This window comes from Lethenteron reissneri, chromosome 3, assembly GCF_015708825.2.
Source record: "Lethenteron reissneri isolate LAM-NWPU_2019-01 chromosome 3, ASM1570882v1, whole genome shotgun sequence".
NCBI classification, from domain to species: Eukaryota; Metazoa; Chordata; class Hyperoartia; order Petromyzontiformes; family Petromyzontidae; genus Lethenteron; species Lethenteron reissneri.
The window spans coordinates 13,547,827-13,565,961 of NC_083781.1; the positions used below are offsets into that span (position 1 = coordinate 13,547,827).

At 44.8% G+C, this 18,135-nt stretch overlaps 1 protein-coding gene across 3 annotated transcripts in view; it reads right to left on the reverse strand.

Moving 5' to 3' along the window:
* The window catches only part of LOC133347136 (transcription factor 20-like), a 29,328-nt gene extending 17,859 nt beyond the window's left edge, over positions 1 to 11,469 (reverse strand). Inside the window, exons 1-2 of one of the 3 annotated variants that reach the window (XM_061559153.1) lie at positions 11,410 to 11,469; positions 6,068 to 6,135 (exon numbers count right to left, since the gene is read on the reverse strand). The gene's annotated coding sequence lies outside the window, so the exon portion shown is untranslated. Of the gene's footprint in view, positions 1 to 6,067; positions 6,136 to 10,184; positions 10,355 to 11,409 lie in introns of those variants that run through there. The other 2 variants (XM_061559144.1, XM_061559163.1) reach the window with 2 other exon arrangements.
* Between the last annotated feature and the right edge of the window lie 6,666 nt (positions 11,470 to 18,135).

Below are 18,135 nucleotides of genomic sequence, written 5' to 3' on the forward strand. Positions count from 1 at the left end.
AGGCAATAACACACAAGTTGCCATAGCAATAACGGCTCCAAAGTCGCATGCCGCTCATCGTCCCGATGCTGCGTGGATACCACGTAAGGCAATCATTTCATTTACAGCCCTTTGTCAATCCACTGCTGAATGAAATCTGCTCCACGCTCATGTTGATCACTGGGGTTGTTTGACAATACTTCACCAAGTGTGGGTTGGTGAAGCAAGGGAGAAAGGCCAGAACCGGTTTACTCACTGCTAGTCTAGTAGTAGGTTTTTACCCTTTCAACTGGTACACAAAACTGACACCTTTATACAAGGCATCATGTTTGCAATAACCACAACACAAGCAGTCAAAATGCAAACAAAAAGAAAACTCTAATGATGATAATGATATGCACTGTCCTTGAAGTTGATTGGTCCACACCCGAGACAGCTTTTCTTAGAGCCTAGTCTCCATTGGTGTTGGACCAGATGACGCCAAAAGGCGTACAACTCAAAGACAGCACACTATCAGAGTATTGAGAGCTCGGGGTAAGCATTTACATTATGAGACCTCCTTTACCAGTGGCAAAATATAGTAATAGGTTTTTACCCTTTCAACTGGTACAAAAACTGACACCTTTATACAAGGCATCATTGCTAGTCCTTGGGCCAGAGTAGAAATCGGTACCACTTAAGGTCTTAAACTTTAGTACCAAATTTTTGCACATGGCTAATGATAATTACTTGACAAACTAATTTCAAATGGTTATCACATCATTCGCTGTCATTGGCCACATCTAGAAATGAAAACCACAAATGTTATGCGACCTTGGGGGTGGTACTGACAAGTGAAACATCGGGTCTAGGCTCATGGACTTTAACAGCCGTAGTCAGGAATCAAACTCTGGTCGCTGGATTTGTAGCGCAGTGCACATATCACTGCATCACCAGGTAAAAGCACAATAAAAAAAATCGGCAGCTCGTAAAAACATGCCTCATGCAGACAAATGAAGGATTTTTTATGAGACGTTCAGCAAACAGTAGGAACAAAGCAATACCTTGTGTCTCTGTAAGGCTCTGACTGAATTTACAGGTTCTAAGCATTGATGACAGTACTGTAGGTTTCCTACCATGCTAAAAAACATTAATCTTAGTCGTAGGATGCGACTGCTGGCCATTAAATACACAAACACCATTTTTGTGATCCCCCAATTCTTGAAGCTGTCTGGCAATCGTAAAAATAATAAGCTTGTTTGACACGGCCATGCTCAAGATTTTGATGTCGGAGACACAATATGCCCATTTAATCCAGGTTGCCACATTTCACTTGCCGAGAAGGAATACAATTTCATAGCTGAATACAAATCTCGTATGTCCACAGTACATATTATTTTTAAAATCACGAGTTTTTTGTACACCCACTGGACATAGGGTATACACTATGGTTAAGCTTTTAATGATTGCACATACTTATTAATGTAGGCTGCCATCAGGCAGTGTTGTATCTGTGGACAGCATTACATTGAGAGCAAGCTGAACTAACTGAAATACATGCGACAGTCAATTTTAGCACAAGTATTTTCCGTCTGTTTTTCCAACCTCATCCAAGTTTTGCCCTATATTTAGCAGCGGAAAGAAAATTATTGCAATCAGTGGAAACGTGTAAAATCTATTACGTAAATGCATGTAATATTACTGAAATGCCAGGAATCGTTCAATTGGCATGAAGTGCAATGGACAGGCAACAATGGGTGGCCTCATTAACCACGGTCTATGGTAGTTCAATGTGTTTCAGTTGTTAAGTACTGTACATCAATTTCAGATTCCGAGTAGGCGTATTACAGGATTGTCATGTGTTATGCATATAAAGCAGGGCACTCTTATGCAAAAGCAATAAACAGCCATGGTCTCTCCATCGCTAAATGAAGGCATGCGCCAAAGTCATTGCCATCAATAATGGTCCTGTGAAGATATCCATCTCACTCCGGTGTACCGCATCGCTCCATCTCCATGGTGGTCACTCTCAAGCACGTTTCCACCTCTGGCTACCGTTCTTTCACCAGTTTTGTGGCTCGGCCATCATTCTTCCTCAATTTGCTATGCGCCAAGTTCACCTTCTCAAGTCAATACAATGGCTCTGATCTGCATTGGTTCACGGATCCACACACTTCTCTCGCAGTGTGATTCCGAGCATGCAATCTGCCACGCTGCTTTATGCTTTTGTTCCATTTTCTTTGTCAATGTCAATGTTCCTTATTCATACATCAAAGTGGAAAAATGCACCGACTGAAAACGTTCTGCTTCTTCGATACCGACCGGTAAGCTGCTTTATACACAAAGTTCAGCTTTCCAAAAATAACTCCATGCACCTCCAATTTTTGCCCCTTTCATACTTTTTATCCCAATCCACATAATTTTCACACCTCCGATTAGCACGCTGCTAAGGAAGTTCAACACACATACATTAAAAAACTTCCCCGGGGCATACAAATTTCCGCATTTTGAGTTGTTTCTCCAAGCAATACAGGGTGACCCAATGTACAAATCATGTTTCAGTGGCCATCCAATATCTGGACATAAAAAAAATGGTGACAAAAGTATGCAAATTAAAGCGTTTTTCTTTGTTTAAAGCATGTTTTATCTTCAATCTTTGAAACTGTACCCCCCCAAAAATCTTTCCTGAATGTGGCACCAGCTTTATTATTTCCAAAATCCCATTGTATTTTACGATTATTTACTCACTAAATAAGCAGGTTTCCCAAGAGCAATGGGCACCACCTCTGTTTTTCTTCAAGTGTTATCTCTGATGAAAATAAAGGGCGGACAAAACACTGGCTCACTCGGCAAAAATTCCGAGTCGCAGGTTTCATCTCTTTTGTAAAATTGTCGCCACATCGGCGCGATGCTGCAATGGGTCGAAAACGTTTTTATTATCGATACATCTCAAAAGGGCACTTTTGCAGTAATGGCAAACAATGTCCCTTTTGTGAATCCCAACACGTGGTTACAGGGCATTGTTCTAATGATGATTGTGTCAATGGTAATATGCCCTCAAGACAAGTTGTGTCCAATCCATTGGATCTATAAAAAGCAACACATCGTTTTGTGGCGCACCATCATCATCGGCGGCATTACTGCTACGTGTCTATCACGCACTTTTCTTTACATCAGATCTACAATGGCATAAATACAATTGTTTATGCAATACAGCATCACATGAAATGCATGCATTTCCTGAAAATTGCACCAATAAGAACACCAGTCTGCATAGCAATGAGATCTGAAGAAAGTGTTTCTTATTGCTCGTTACATATCCCTAATGGTCTCAGGCACTGAAGTACAGAACAATTCTCCTTGTGTCAGACCTAGCGAAAGTATATCCCCTGCTCTTTTGAAGACCGCATACAGAGCTTGTAAGCATTTATTTTTTTCAATTGAAATTATTTACACACGGTAGGTACAATATATTGCATATAACCAGTTTACTGGGACATTTTTCTTATCTTTAAAGAGATCCCTACATATTTCAAAATACCACATCTATACCCAACGGTAAATCCTTTCGTATTATGGCATCATTTATACTCAATGATGTATGTCATATTGTACCTATAATTTTTTTAATTAGATGTATGAAGGGCACTTGAGCCACGGAAGCTTGAAGATGAAATCGTCACTCGTAGGGCCCGATTGCCATCATGGTGGAAACTTTTCTACCTGCTATTGGGTAAAAAGGCTGCAAATATTTCTAAAAAAAGGTCACGGCTTAAGGCGAGCCAATTGAGGCTTGGAACACCATAACCTAACTGGGACTCGGCTTTTGTATTTCATGGAACTCCAGAAAACACATCCCATCAAAATGATAATTGTTTACTTTAATCCTTAGTATCTGCATGTTGTTTGGACACAAGCCAAACGTGAAATAGTTTTGGTCAAGGCATGTGATCTGTGAAGAATTTGACCAGAAATTTCTCACTTTTGCTTTGTAAAGTGAAATATTTGTCCAAAATGGGATTGACACAGAGTCCTTGTTTTTATCAAATTTCTCCATCATTAATTACCAAATCACTCAGAACGTGAAGAATCTAATCAGATTTTAGAAACTAAGCGGGGTTGTTGCATGGCTCATACACTTGATGGGAGACTGCTTGGGAACACCAGAAATTGTACGCTTGCTCTGCAAAGTGGCCAGAAAATGGCCGTACTTGTTTCCTCTCACAAACCAAACGTTTACAAATTAGCGGACCAAACATTGGAATGCAGGACCTTCCGTAAAAAGGGTTTTAGCGGACCAAACATTGGAATGCAGGACATTCCGTAAAAAGGGTTTTGAGAAATTGTGAGGGTTTCCTGGGCATATAAATGTCTTTCTTACTATTATACGAGCACTATGCCAATATTGTGATATAGGTGCCAGCAATATTGGAGGATTCAAGACATTCATTTATTGAAGAACATTTTATATTAGGTTGCCGTTTGGATTCGCAGTTCTTTCTTCAATGGCTCCACCCCTTCAAGAATCAGTGCCTTGGATTTACAATGGGATAAGCATCAAGAGGAGGTAATATCTGAACTGTGTGGAGGTCACAGGAAGAATAGGTTAAATCAGGGGATTTAAACTTGAATCTTGGGGTCACCCATCCACAGTCAAAGCTTTACATATCAGTGACAGAGCAGGTAAAACAAAAATGTGATATTGCCATTAGCACACACAGCACTTATGCGAATTCGGTTGATTCAAAGCAGGAATGCGGCACTGTTGTAAGAACGGGGTTTTGCGAGCACTGCTGGCCTAGAAGGTTATTTCCGGTAGAAGAGTACAGTTACATGCGATGGATTTTTTTTACAAGCAGCCGAGGAAGAAGTACGTAAAAAAACCTTGAGGCAAGTCTGGGTATAGCTGACCGAGCCCAATCTTCTCCCCAATACTTTCACCTTTGTCGTATTGCAGTAATGCAGCTAAAATAAGCACAGGTTTAAAAAAATTTTTACACATGAACGTTAAAACTGATGTTGGTTTTTCTAAAGCCAAGGTAATCTTTTACATTTTAATGATGAATTTCCCCTTTGTAATGAAAATCCAGGATGCCAACTTCACACTATAATTATGCCATTTATTTACTCAGGAAATATATAGTCGAGTTATTTTCCAGAGGGTCTTCTACATTGTGATGTTTGGTCATTGCTAGGGATGTGATTATGCATCGCGTCACCATTTAATATTGACTTTTAAGCCTTGCAATACAAGGATTGAATGTCAAAAGAATCAATAATTATTTGACTTATGCAAATTCTGTTGATGTAACATTTATGCTCACAGAGTGAACTGTACAAAGGTACAGACAAACGTGAGAAAATACGAATGACGCAGGAAAAGAGACCAAAAAAATACCGATTCTGGCACAATCACTAGTCTGAATTCAACAAATCACTGGGAAGGCGAATCGTTTCACCCCCCTAAGCAACACCAGTAATGAGTGTATAGGCAGGTGGGAGGAAACTACATAGCATACGGAGAAAACCCCACGTGTACACGAGAGAATGGGTGACACTGGCCACTGCCGTGTCCTGGATACCCCCACTGCCCCACACCTATAAAACCTGTCAAGCCCTGGTGGGGTCACCCTTACGAGTACTATCCAGGCTTCAATAGCCCATTGTCTAGACGGGAAATTCAGATGTTTTTCTTCACCACTTCTCAACGGCACAGTATTTCATTTCACAAAAACCTTCCCATTATCCACGTTAACCGTGAATGTTATGCTATAATTTTATATAACCACATGTTTAGATTGACCATAAATTTGTTTTAACAAGTCAGCGATTTAGAAACCACAATAAAACTACTTTTACATTTAAAAGAAAAAGTTTAAAAGAGGAAGCGAATATATTACCAGCAGATGAGTTACAAGCATGGAGACATTTCCAAGAGAGGCCTGGAATGCAGTAACGTTTATTTTTACTGCAAACAAAAGAATCGCTCAGTAGGAGCAATAACGACTATCAACTGAGCTGGTCACAAATGTGGCTTAGCCCACATAACATTGTGAATGAAACATTCAGACAGGAGATGTAAATACAGCACAAACATGTATTGACTGACCTCATGTAGTGGTAAGAATCCACATGAGTGGTCAGCAAGGTCCCAAAGTGCACTTCAAGGGTCATACACTGTAATGAAAAAGAAACATCAGCTTGCACAGTGTCTTGTGGTCATTACAAAGTCCATGTCTCCCTGCTACAACAAGCTAGAGTAGTACTTATCTCCATTGGTGACCGAGACAGTGTTTTAGAAATTAGACGCTCGTTTGGCGGGAGAATTACCGCTGTCAAGTTCCCACAGAGCAGTTCTCGTTTTACTGAACCTCGATGGATGATGAGCTAAACCGATAACCCCCCACCGGTCACCATTTGAACTCACAGCTTTTCTGTTTGGGAATCAGGAAATCTGACAAGGGAGTCACAAGCAACCTGAATTCAGTAACAGGATGCAGTCCAAATCGAAGCTCAATTAAGATACGAATCCATCAGAAGCAGGAATGTTGAACAAGCATTGTTTAATCGATTATTTTATTTTAACGTCTTCTTACTTTACACGCAATTGGTGATACTTTGCAGTTGATACTGTACTCCAAAATAAAATGTACAGTACTGAGTTAGGCAAAGGTATGTGAAATATTCATGTCGGCACCAGCCATTCTACTGTTGTTACAGCAACTACAACCACGTGAATCTTGAAATCAATGTGCGCGACGTTGTACAACGGTGAATATGTGAAAGTACTGTACGCAAAATAAATAATGCCCATCACGGTTACGTTGACGTGGCTGCACTACAGCACAAATGTGCGGTGCCGACACACATTTAGCAAGTGCATTCTTGCGGGCTCCCTGTGAGGAATGCAAATGTAACCAGACCCTCCTGACAGCTCCATTTAAACCCCCTTTAATGTGTAGGTGGGGTAGTAGAGTGGTGGCACAGTGATGAGTCCACTGCACCATGAACCCAGAAACCTACTAAGTTGATTCCCCACCTCGGCAACAGCAACCGAGAATGATATTTGAAGCGGTCCATGCGCCCTGCCACCCTTCTTCACCAAACCACTCCAAACCAGTTTGGAGGACATTTCAACACCCCCCCCCGCCCGCCATAATCGACAGGCGTGGGGAGAATTTCATTCACCTGGTACGCTAATATACTCAGCCATAATGAAACCAATTCACCGAGAACCTGCCTGCACATCCTCTCGCATGAGTTGGTAGCAATACAGCTGCATTTTATAACTGCAAAACGATCGTGATGATAATGCCTTGCAATAGTGCCTTACATTCTTGACTTGGCGATGACAATTCACAAGGTGTTTTCAACCATTGGCTTGTCTGCCGAGTGCACCCATGAGCTTCAGCACTTTTACACAGGTATAAAAGTTACACATCCATGCCACTGTGAGCATAAACACAGCACAGTAGACGTACTAGCTTTATAGAACTGGCTGGCTATTGTTGCCTGCTGCTGTAACATTAAACCCAATTACGCCACTTTCCAGTCGAGGCCAATGCCACGAGTCACAAATACTGTAACCTACAGATTTCGTGTCACAGTCTCCCCTAAACCTATTTTTTTCACACCCTTTCGTGTTTTATATTTTTTGTCTTTGTGATTCTTCCTCCCCCCACCCCCTTCTTCCTCGCAAGAATGTCCTTCCTCAAGATAGTCTTTTATCTGGTTAAAAAGGGATTTGATGGATGTATTTGCGCCTATTACTTAACGTGGCCTAAAATTCTCACTCATGCCGCTAAGGGGTTCATTTAATCACAGCACAGCACGTATTGTTGTGCAATCGCGTTCTTAATGGCCTGTATACCGTACACAAGGCCCTTTAGCTTTCACGTTATGAAGTGGACACTCGTGTCCAGCCAAAGATGACAACATCAATTCCAAGTTCCTCCGAAACGTTACATTTACAAATTGTTTAGGGGGACAATTGCCTCTGACTAAAATCACCCGGGATGGGTTCTATCCCCCGTAAGACTTCAGAAAGCTTATCAGGTTTTGAGCCTGGATAATGGGCGCCCAGCCAGCACAAACAAACAGGTTTTGTAGGCGCTGCAGGCAGCAGAGGGCAGTGGTTAAAATTCCATTGTTATGTACTCAGCCCCCCCCCCCCGCTCTCATCCAGTGGTGAATTGACAAGCCGGGGTAGTTGTACGTGCAAGACAATTGTGCAAACGAATTGCCGCCTTTAAAAAAAAACACTCGTCCCTCTAAATATAAATACACCGAAGCTATAATAAAAAAAAAATGTCACGCTTGTCAAATCGGACTTTCACATTTTAAAAAGGGTACATTCTCTCTTTTTACGTTATTTTCTCATTTCCACTTTCACACATGCCCGTGAAGTAATAATCTGGTCGCGTGATATATGAGAGCTGGCGTTATACCAGAGCTTTGATCCTTTTTTCAATGTATCTGTTTACACGATACAATGCATTGACATGTATGTGTTGTTATGAGAAACATGCATTTCTCACGGGTTGATATTATGAATGTACGCTTTTTTCTTCCAAATCCGTACCGAAATGTTGTACATAACATACTTTGAATTTGAGATCTCCCCTGCAAAATGTATATGTCGGTGTGTATGGGATCCCACCGACGTTTCGAGCGTTGCGGTGGCCAGATGTTTACTACCTCGCCTGGTACGCAGGAGGTCGTGAGTTCGATCCAGACCCTGCTGTATATTTGGATTTTGCATGTTCTCTCCGTGGTCGCGTGCATTTTTCTCCGGGTCCTCCGGTTTATCCCTCCACAATTAGAATCAACATCACCACGCGTTCAGAGCATTTGGCTGATATAAATGTCCACGTGATAAGCCACTTTATTAAGCTATCATTTGTGACCAGGTTGCTTATAAAAAAAACTTTCTCAGTGGGCCTTACCTGCTAAGATACATGTTTTAATAGTTCACGTACTGAAAATATAAACCACGACGACAGTATACAACCCAGAGTATACAGCCTTAAAGTTACACGTTGTTTTGAGGACAGTAGTAAAACTAGACGTGGGTCAAGAGTAAGGTTAAATGTGTCATGGTCTTAGATTTAAATGACAGCAAGATGAATCTCTTTGGTCAAAATAAGTGTGCGTGATGCCAGCAAGATAATTACCGATATAAAAGTTAAATGTGGTGGACAACAGAGAGGTGAAGTATTTCGCAACAATAAAGATTCCATATACAGCTATCCACGTTTCAGGCCATCAGTAAAACTGAGTACAGTAACAATAAATGATTGGTCTTACATGTGCTTACTGTTGTAACGTTGTGTGACGCTGCGAGTCAGCGGTGGCGATCCAAAAAACATTGCAATGTGTGGTTACATCAACCCCGGTAATGGTGAAATACACCCGCAATGTCTCACGACGGTCAAAGTTAACAATATTACGGAGATAAGTCGTTTGAATGCTGGTGTGCAAGGGGGCCGAGATCCACCACCCCCTTCTCTCTCTCGTCTGTGGTAAAATCTGGGCCTTTCCATGAGGATGTGACTCATCGCCACCGGTGGTGGGTTGGTGGTGGTGGTGACCTCAGCCTCTTGCGTGCAACGCACTTGCCCATCCGCCACGGTTCCAAGCGACACGGCCACAACCGATTCCCATTAAACCACTTGCGAGGGTGACAACAGAGGAAGCAACAACAACAAAAACATCCACCGCTAATTAAACGCAGACGCGGAGAAGAAAAAAAAGCGTAGCGTAGGAATCGAGAGCGAGCGAGGCCTGTGACGCACCGCAGCTCTCTGCAGCGAGCGACACGCAAAGTCGACAAATCGACCACGCCAGCAACAGTCGCAGTAACCACATCCAAGCGTGACCACATGCAAGCGAAGACAACCACACAATAGTGTGTTTAATATAACAAGGGGAGTAATTGGGAGAGTTCTATTGCGAGCAAGGCGAGTCGCCACGCTTGACGAGCACACCCGCTGTTACACTAAACATTAGATGTTAGCCAGCGCCGAGGCGGGGTGCCCCACACACGCGCGGGGCAGACGAGGCCTGCGACTCGTTGCAGATCGCCACGCTTCACACGCAACCATTTCACAGCAAACCTCGCACGAAGGCACCCACACCGATGATAGCGAGAAGAACAGAGTGTGTGAATGGAGGAGTGTGGAGGGAGAGAGAGAGCAGCGCGGGGCTGGGTGCGTGGGGTCACGTACGCGACTGCGGGAGCGCGACTCGGCCCGTAGCAGGCCCCGGACATCACCGCCTCCGCCTCCTCCACCTCGCCTCTCAAATCCCGTGCTCGCCAACAAACCTACTCCTCCCCGCCACGACTACGAACCATCACTCGTTCGTATTGGTCCACGCCGATTCAACAGCCGTATCGCTTTCTCGATCGCGCCTCGCGGACGCCGCATGAGCCGCAGCGCCAGGTAAGAGCCGCGCGGCTCCCGACACAACTACGACTACTGCCACCACTACTACGACGACGACTAATAATATTTTAAAATAAACGACCGCCTTGCTGCATTCGCGCTATGGCGAACGTCGCCGCGTCACGCGAGGTAACCGCATCGGTAACGTCTGCTATGATTAATGTATCCTGTGCTGGTGGTTGATGTTGTTGTTGGTGGTGTTGGTGGAGGAGCGCGCTGCTGTTTATTGACGCCGAGGGCGGCGCGCGCAACAAAGAGCGCGGGGGGGGGGAGCGCGGGCGGGGGGGGAGACAACCGGAAGGGGCGGGGCTAAGAACGCGGGAGGCGGGCGCGGGCGGCGAGACAACCGGAAGGGGCGGGGACTAACAACGCGGGAGGGGGGCGCGGGCGGCGAGACAACCGGAAGGGGCGGGGACTAACAACGCGGGAGGGGGGCGAGAAAGACGACCGGAAGGGGTGTGAGCGAAGAGCTCGGGCGGGGGGGACAGCGAGGCGAACAGAATGGGCGGGGCTTAAGGACACGGGGGAGGGGCGGGAGCGTGGGTGGGCCGGAAAAGGCGGAGTTCAGAGCTTGGGGGCGGGGCGAGGCGACCGGTGGGGGCTCGAGGCGCGAGGGGGGCGGGGCGAGGCGACCGGTGGGGGCTCGAGGCGCGAGGGGGGCGGGGAGGAAGCGGCAGCCGAAAAAGGCGGGAGAGCGGCTGAGCGCGCCACAGCCGGAACAGCAGCGGCGGCGGCGGCTACCATTACACGAGTGTCGACGATTTTTTTGCCTCAAGATCACTTTTATTGTGCATCAGCGATGCATGGACAGGCTACACGAGTTGCAAAGTGTCTGTGAACCTACAGGTTTGTTTAATAAAAAATATTCTATCTTACGCGTAATAATAACTCAACAAATTCCTCACAAACACTGCCTTTAAAGGAAAACATGTCAATAGGCGGACGTTTCTGATAATAGCCCTTCACATCACACGGATTATTCCAGGCACGATTTGACGCATTGTACCGTGAGTGCAGTCCAAAGATTGAATCTGAATCGCGAGATTGTTCAGGACTCCCGCCCGTTTTAACCCGTTCATCGCCGCGGTGGGGGCGCGCCAGCTCCTCGTTTTCGCGCCAAATCTCCATCGCGACAGCCCCTCCCCCCGCCCCATCGATAGATAACCCCTTGACCCCCCCCCATCACAGTGCAGCCCCGCCCCTCTTCCACGCATCACGTGACATGCCGAGTCCCCGCCCCTCGTCAGAATGGCTCCGCCCCCACACACACGTCACTTGGATTCTAGATTTGAAGCTTTTCGTGACTGCAAGTATTCATATTTTTAGGTTTTTTGGTAAAGTCACGGAGGTAAAAAATAAAAATGCATAAAAGTAAAATATATTTATAATATAAAATATATTTTATAATATATTTTATTTTTATTTAACTTTTTTTAATTTTAAACCTAAAAACACGTCACTTGGACACTGGCCAAGCCTCGCCCTCGGTACACGTGAACGTGCCACACACGAGCCACGCCTCTTCCCACCACGTGACACCTACAGGTCGGTCCTTCCTTCCCACCACGTGACACAGGCCCCCCACTCCCTTTCCACCACGTGACACCCACGGGCCCCGCCCCTCCCCAACCACCACGTGACACCCAAGGGCCCCTTCCGCTAACTGCGTCACACCCGCAGGCCCCGCCCCCGGTCACGTGGCACCGACGGCCCCCGCCACTCGCGCGGTGCCTGCGAGGAATTCCAAGCGGTGTCTTAAGCCGGCCTTCACTCGGCCCCAGCAATGTATTACCAATAATACTACCACTACTAATTACATACAGCAAGCTACACTAACATGGCCCAACACTGGTACTAATAGACCCGCAATAGCCACGGCCCTCGTCACGGGGGCAGCAGAGAAACTCTCTCCAAGCCACCACTTTAAGGATAAAGTGGTGGCTTGGAGAGAGTTTCTCTGCTGGTGCCAATACACGTGAGTGGCCACAGGAGTGGCCACTCACGTGTATTGGCACCATTGCAATAGAAGTCCTATGGGAGGTGTGGTTGTGAATTCGGTGCTGACTTCGTGGACGGAGTTCTCGCAGCTGTCAACCCAGACGGGTTACTCCGTATTCTTGTCCAGGGAAATAGGGAAATCGACTTTTCAGGTCCATACCGCGTACAGCCTTTAAATGCTGAAAAACTTTTTTTTGTCTGTTTCTCCCTTGTGATGGGACTTAGTAGAGATAAAGTCTCCATTTATAAGGGCACGGGGTGAGTAATAATGTCTGAATTGGTCTTTAATAAGGTAGGGCACTGATAAGGGTTTGACAGGTATGAGTTCTACAATACTGTAAAATTAAACCACAGTCCACCAATGGATTGAGGCCTCCCATACTTTAGCGTTGGTTAGTGTGGGTTGGTGAAGGGTGGTTCATATCAGAAAATTGATCCTGGAAGAATCCGATGAGCTATGAAGCTCTTTTTCACAGATGTATATTAGGGGCTTGTCAGCGATTTAATAATGACAATACAAAACAACAATAGCAGTTAAAAGTATAGAAAATGTAAGTCACTTCAAATAAAGTACTGCATATTCTGTAGGTACACAAATTGACATTGCCACTGATGTGAGCCGTGGCTGAGAATCGAACTCAGATGCCCCACGTAGAATGTTCTCAACATTGCCCCAATGACCCCAACGCCCTCGTTCAATCCCGTGGCCCCTGTGTAGATGACCAAAAACACGGGGCGTCTTGCCGATTGTCACTCGCCTCGTTAAAGGGCACGGGCCAGTAATTGTCTTCGTCATTACATTATAACTGATGAATCAAATTAAGCCATAATATAGGTTTTATTTTGGGTTAGATCGCGTAAATATACAAATGTGTCGTTAAAACCCGTCCGTCACGTAAACAGAACGTGGCCAATTCGTCACTAGTACAGCACTTACCGGTGTGTTGGAGAGCCAAGCCACAACATTTACAATCTGAGTACGACGTTTCGCTAGTAATTACAACTAGCTTCATCAGTATCAAATGAAGTTGTAGAAATAATGACGTTGTACACCGCAGCAATATGTCGTCACGCTTCTTACAACGTTAATAATGGTGCAGCCACTGCAATGATAGCACTGAACAGCACTGTGTTTATTTGCATAATAACACCAGCACATCTGCATATTAAAATTTCCGTAATGCATCCTGTAGATAATGCGATATTGTTTAGTCCTCTCATCACTGCTCTGTCAACTGCATAATAGCATCATCTTATTTTGCGTCGCCTTAATTGCATTTATATATATATCTTAAATGCACTCTCTATCCACTGCTGGCTGCTGTATACATTGTCCAACACCCCCAACACTCAACAGTTCAACCCGATGTGACATCATCGATTTGATCAGCAACCTTCCCAGTTTTCCTTTGACCAACTAATTAGAATGCCATTAAGTCCACCCTAAAGAAATCTCACCTCCCAGTAGACAGTTGGGAAGAAGTGATCTAAGACCGCTCTAGTTGGCGAAGCCTATGTCACATCTCTTGTGTCACTGTTTGAAAGGCAGCGAATTTCAAAAGCCCAAAAGAAGGGGTATGATCGCAACAACCATTGATCTATCGCTGGTGTTATCCACTGGTCTGGAATGTCCTGGCGTCTGCGGGTTCAGAATCAGACTCCACAGTCAGATGAGAACCCACATAATAAGTGCCGAAACAAGCGCGTACAAACGACATCTGACTCCTACGCCCCGAACACAACTAGACTTCGTTGCAGAGAGAGCACATCAAGGGCCTCCATTGTCGACTAGAGCAGACGCCCATCATCACCACTTGAGGAACAGAGCAGTATGGAAGGTGATAGGCCGCTGAAGGGATCTTGCACATTGAACGATTTAGTGACGGTAGGGAGGACCTTATTGTCAGATATCCTTCAGCATTCATCCTAGGTGCAGGCCTGGCTTGTAAGGGAGATCTGGCTTGAATATAAAAAGTGTACAGTATATATATAAATCCGAATGTTAAGAGAAGCGAGCTTTACGAGTATACAACAAAAATACCCGTGTGAAATTAAATATTAATCATTTACAGGGGCCCATTATATCTCCATCTTTTTTTTTTACCATATATAGCCAAATACATAATGCCAAACAAAAATGCTAATTTTACTTTGCACAAAGAAATTCAAGTCATCACACAAAAAAGATAATAATAAAAATGTCATCAAGCATTCCTGGAATTTCTTAGCTTGCCAGCATGATAGCTGCTAAAATATTTATATTAACATTTGTTCATATAAAGAGAGGCCAGACATAATTGGTGCAATTAGCGTGAATACGTAAATATACATTATATTTCTACAGGCCTACCTTATGTATGATGTGCAAACTATCACTAAAGCTTTCTTGCTCTCTCAGTAGAGTGTGAATTTGCGTTTGATTGCGATGAATTAAAAATAAATTATAATTTGCAGCGCTTGGTCAAGCTACTGCCAGATAAAAGCCTCCCTCACACCATGTCAGTCAATTGGGCTATTTTTCCCTATTTCCCCGTGTTGGTCAGTACTGATTGGTGAATGGGGGTGCGCCCAAGACCTTCGCTCTCACCTTCGATGAGCACGGTTGGCTTCGTATGGTGTGAAAGAAGTTCTACATACATACAAGACAGATTCTGATATCAGGCACCACTCATATTAGTCGTGGCCAAGTGGTGAATCAAACTCAAAATTGCTGGAATTCAGTGCAGTGTGCTAACCATGACTCCACCACTCCACCCTCGCTATACATTGTGTTTGGCCGAAATCTAGACTTTACCATTTCATTCCCATTTATGCTCATGCCTTCTGCATGTGTGAGCGCTGTGTTCATATCGGTAGTCATTTGTGAGATAAAACACAACCATCTGTGCTTGTGGCTCAATGAGACCTGCATGCAACCTATACAGTATTGTAATTTTCAATTTGATGAAACTCATGATATTACGTTTTCCAATCTTCACTTACCTTCGTGATGTGGTACGTCTGTATGGAAACAGTGTCCTCACTTTAATTAAAACAAATTAACAATTCAGTTAATTTTAATTTCAATTATGAAGGCGCACCTCCAGAAATGTTAAATTGTAATCAATGGGTATGTTTTGGATAATCACGGTAGCATAATTATAAATGGGATTTCATGAATAGCCTGAGGTAAGTGTAATGATAATTACCGTGTTTACTATTCAGCGCAGTTTTCTGGATGCCTGAGAAGGCCTGCAGGCAGATTATATCTGCACTAAAATAATATTTTAAGAATCTCTGTCGTTCAGAATTAATTGATGCTACTGAATGGCATCTTTCATGCACACTACTGAGGTTACATCTTGTTATCATGTCTTGTTGCCTCGTTTAACAAATTATTGCGTGGTGTCGCATTTAAAGTGGCGCGCAAGCACGAAATAGCAACAACAACACATTCCTCAATAACTCTCCCTTCAAGGAAAAATATATACAATAATAGGCGACGTTTTGGGCAACGACCCTTTTTCATAGACTTTTCTTTCATCTGTCAGCACACCAATCCGGATCGTTCCAATGTGGTCCACACAAATGAATGTGCCCTCGTGCTTAAACGAGCCTTGCGTGGCCCAGGGCCAGTGACGGAATTCCACAATTCCCAGAATGATCTCAGATTAATTGCGCGCACATCTCACTATGGGCATTTCCCCGTGTACTGTTTGTTGCTGACCGTAGGACGCGTTTGGCCTTTGGGCATGTGTATGCTCTGCAAGTGACACACAAAACAACACACGTATACTGTGCTGTTTTGAAGAGAGTCAATTCTGCCTGTGCTCCGTTGCCACGGATCGTCAGTCGACTCAAGGAGATGGCTGCCGCCCTCTGCTGGACGACAGTGGAGAGTCTTTGACCCTTGAACCTTGGGATCTTTTGTTTTGTTACGAGGAGTCGGCAACTACCGGGGATGTTACTCTCCCCTGAACTCTCGGAAGAATCCGATTGTTTATAATCAGCCTCATTCTTGCATGCATGTGTAATGAGCTCTGCGTGATATATCTACCGGGCACTTTTACTGGTAGGAACCTCCTGGTTACACCAGCCCACAGAGGATTATTGTGTCCGTCGTGCAGGGAGGGGCTGGGTGGGGAGGGGAGGGTGGGGAGGGGGCTGGGTGGGGAGGGTGGGGCTGGGTGGGGAGGGGTGGGGAGGGTGGGGAGGGGCTGGGTGGGGAGGGTGGGGAGGGGCTGGGTGGGGAGGATCTGGGTGGGGAGGGGCTGGTCACCCCGTGGTGCCCTTATAAAACTCAACGTTTGACCTACTCACACCGGCTTGTGGTCGCCCTCACAGTCGGGCATATTTGCGGAATACACCACGCCGCCGTTGACCCTGGCCATTGACCGAGCAACCCAACGTTCCTACCAGCTCCCTCCGAAGGAATGTGTTTTGTCAGTACGTTTAATGAAGATGATACAAAAAGAAGGCGTTACCATTTCTGGTAATAACAGAGGAGGTGTTAATATATTACAACACCAAATAGACACCTATGACAAGGTATCAAGTCTGCATGAACCACACATATTTGTGGTAAAACATGCAAGCGAATATGCTTTGATGATGGATGTCCTTGAAACAAACTGGCCTCCTTTATGGGTTTGTCTCACCGCACAAGGACTGTGCCAACGCCAAAGCGTTGGAAGCTCTGGTCAAGCACGTTTTTTTTCTTCTTCTATTTAACATCTGAACATCTGTGCTATTATCTTATTAATACTGGGAAAAGTGTCCCATAGTAATTCAGAATCAATCGCCATATAACTAAATGAGGACGAACAAATATGTGTGACACGTAGGCTTTCGCGACCAATATCATCTATAATCAATGGATTTTTTTGTTATATGGCGTATATATAAATGTGTCGTTAAACCCGCCACCACCCAACACAGCCAATTAGTGACAAATCTTACTAATTGGCTGTGTTGGGTGGTGACGGGTTTTAACAACACAATCATATTTACAGGATGTACCCCAAAGTTCTCCATTTATTATATATATGATATGATGTGTTACATTGAGTGGAACCAATCAGTCTTCTCTCGCCGATAGACGATAAGGGCAAATCCAGTGACACGCCAAGCTCCACCTGAAGACGGAAGCTTGTGTTGCCTCCGAAACGTCGTGATTTTTATTTTCTTTTTCTTTTATTAATTTAATTTTTTACCTACGTGACTTTACCGGAAAAAACCTAAGAATATGAACTCCTGGAACCCCATTGGCCACTAGATGGCGACACAAGCCCCCAGTGGAGCCTCTGAGTGCCGATGCTGAATGGAGAGGAAAATACATGCGACGAAAGAGACCCGAATTTCCTACTCGCGTCTGCTTGGCGAATTGGGCATTGACTCTGGTTAGGGGTAGAGCTAGTCACAGCTGTTCGTAGACTAACTGGTTAAGGCTAAGCTCAGTGAGGGGTTAGTTATAGTGGTTGGCTCGTGATTAGTGTTCAGATCATTGGGCAGGGTAGTACTCGTAGTGACTGGTTAGGAAGGCGTTTTGAGTGGTCACTGCGGGTTGGTGAATGAGCTGGACTCATTCACCACTCATGTTAGCCATTGCAGGGTATCAAACTCAGGTGGCCGTCGGGTTCACTACGAAGTGCACTCAACACTGCCGCGCCAAGCCACCCGCAGCCACCATTATCACCAGGGCATTAAACATTACCAACTGAGGCAGGCCCTGGTCCACACTTGAGACTGATTCAGC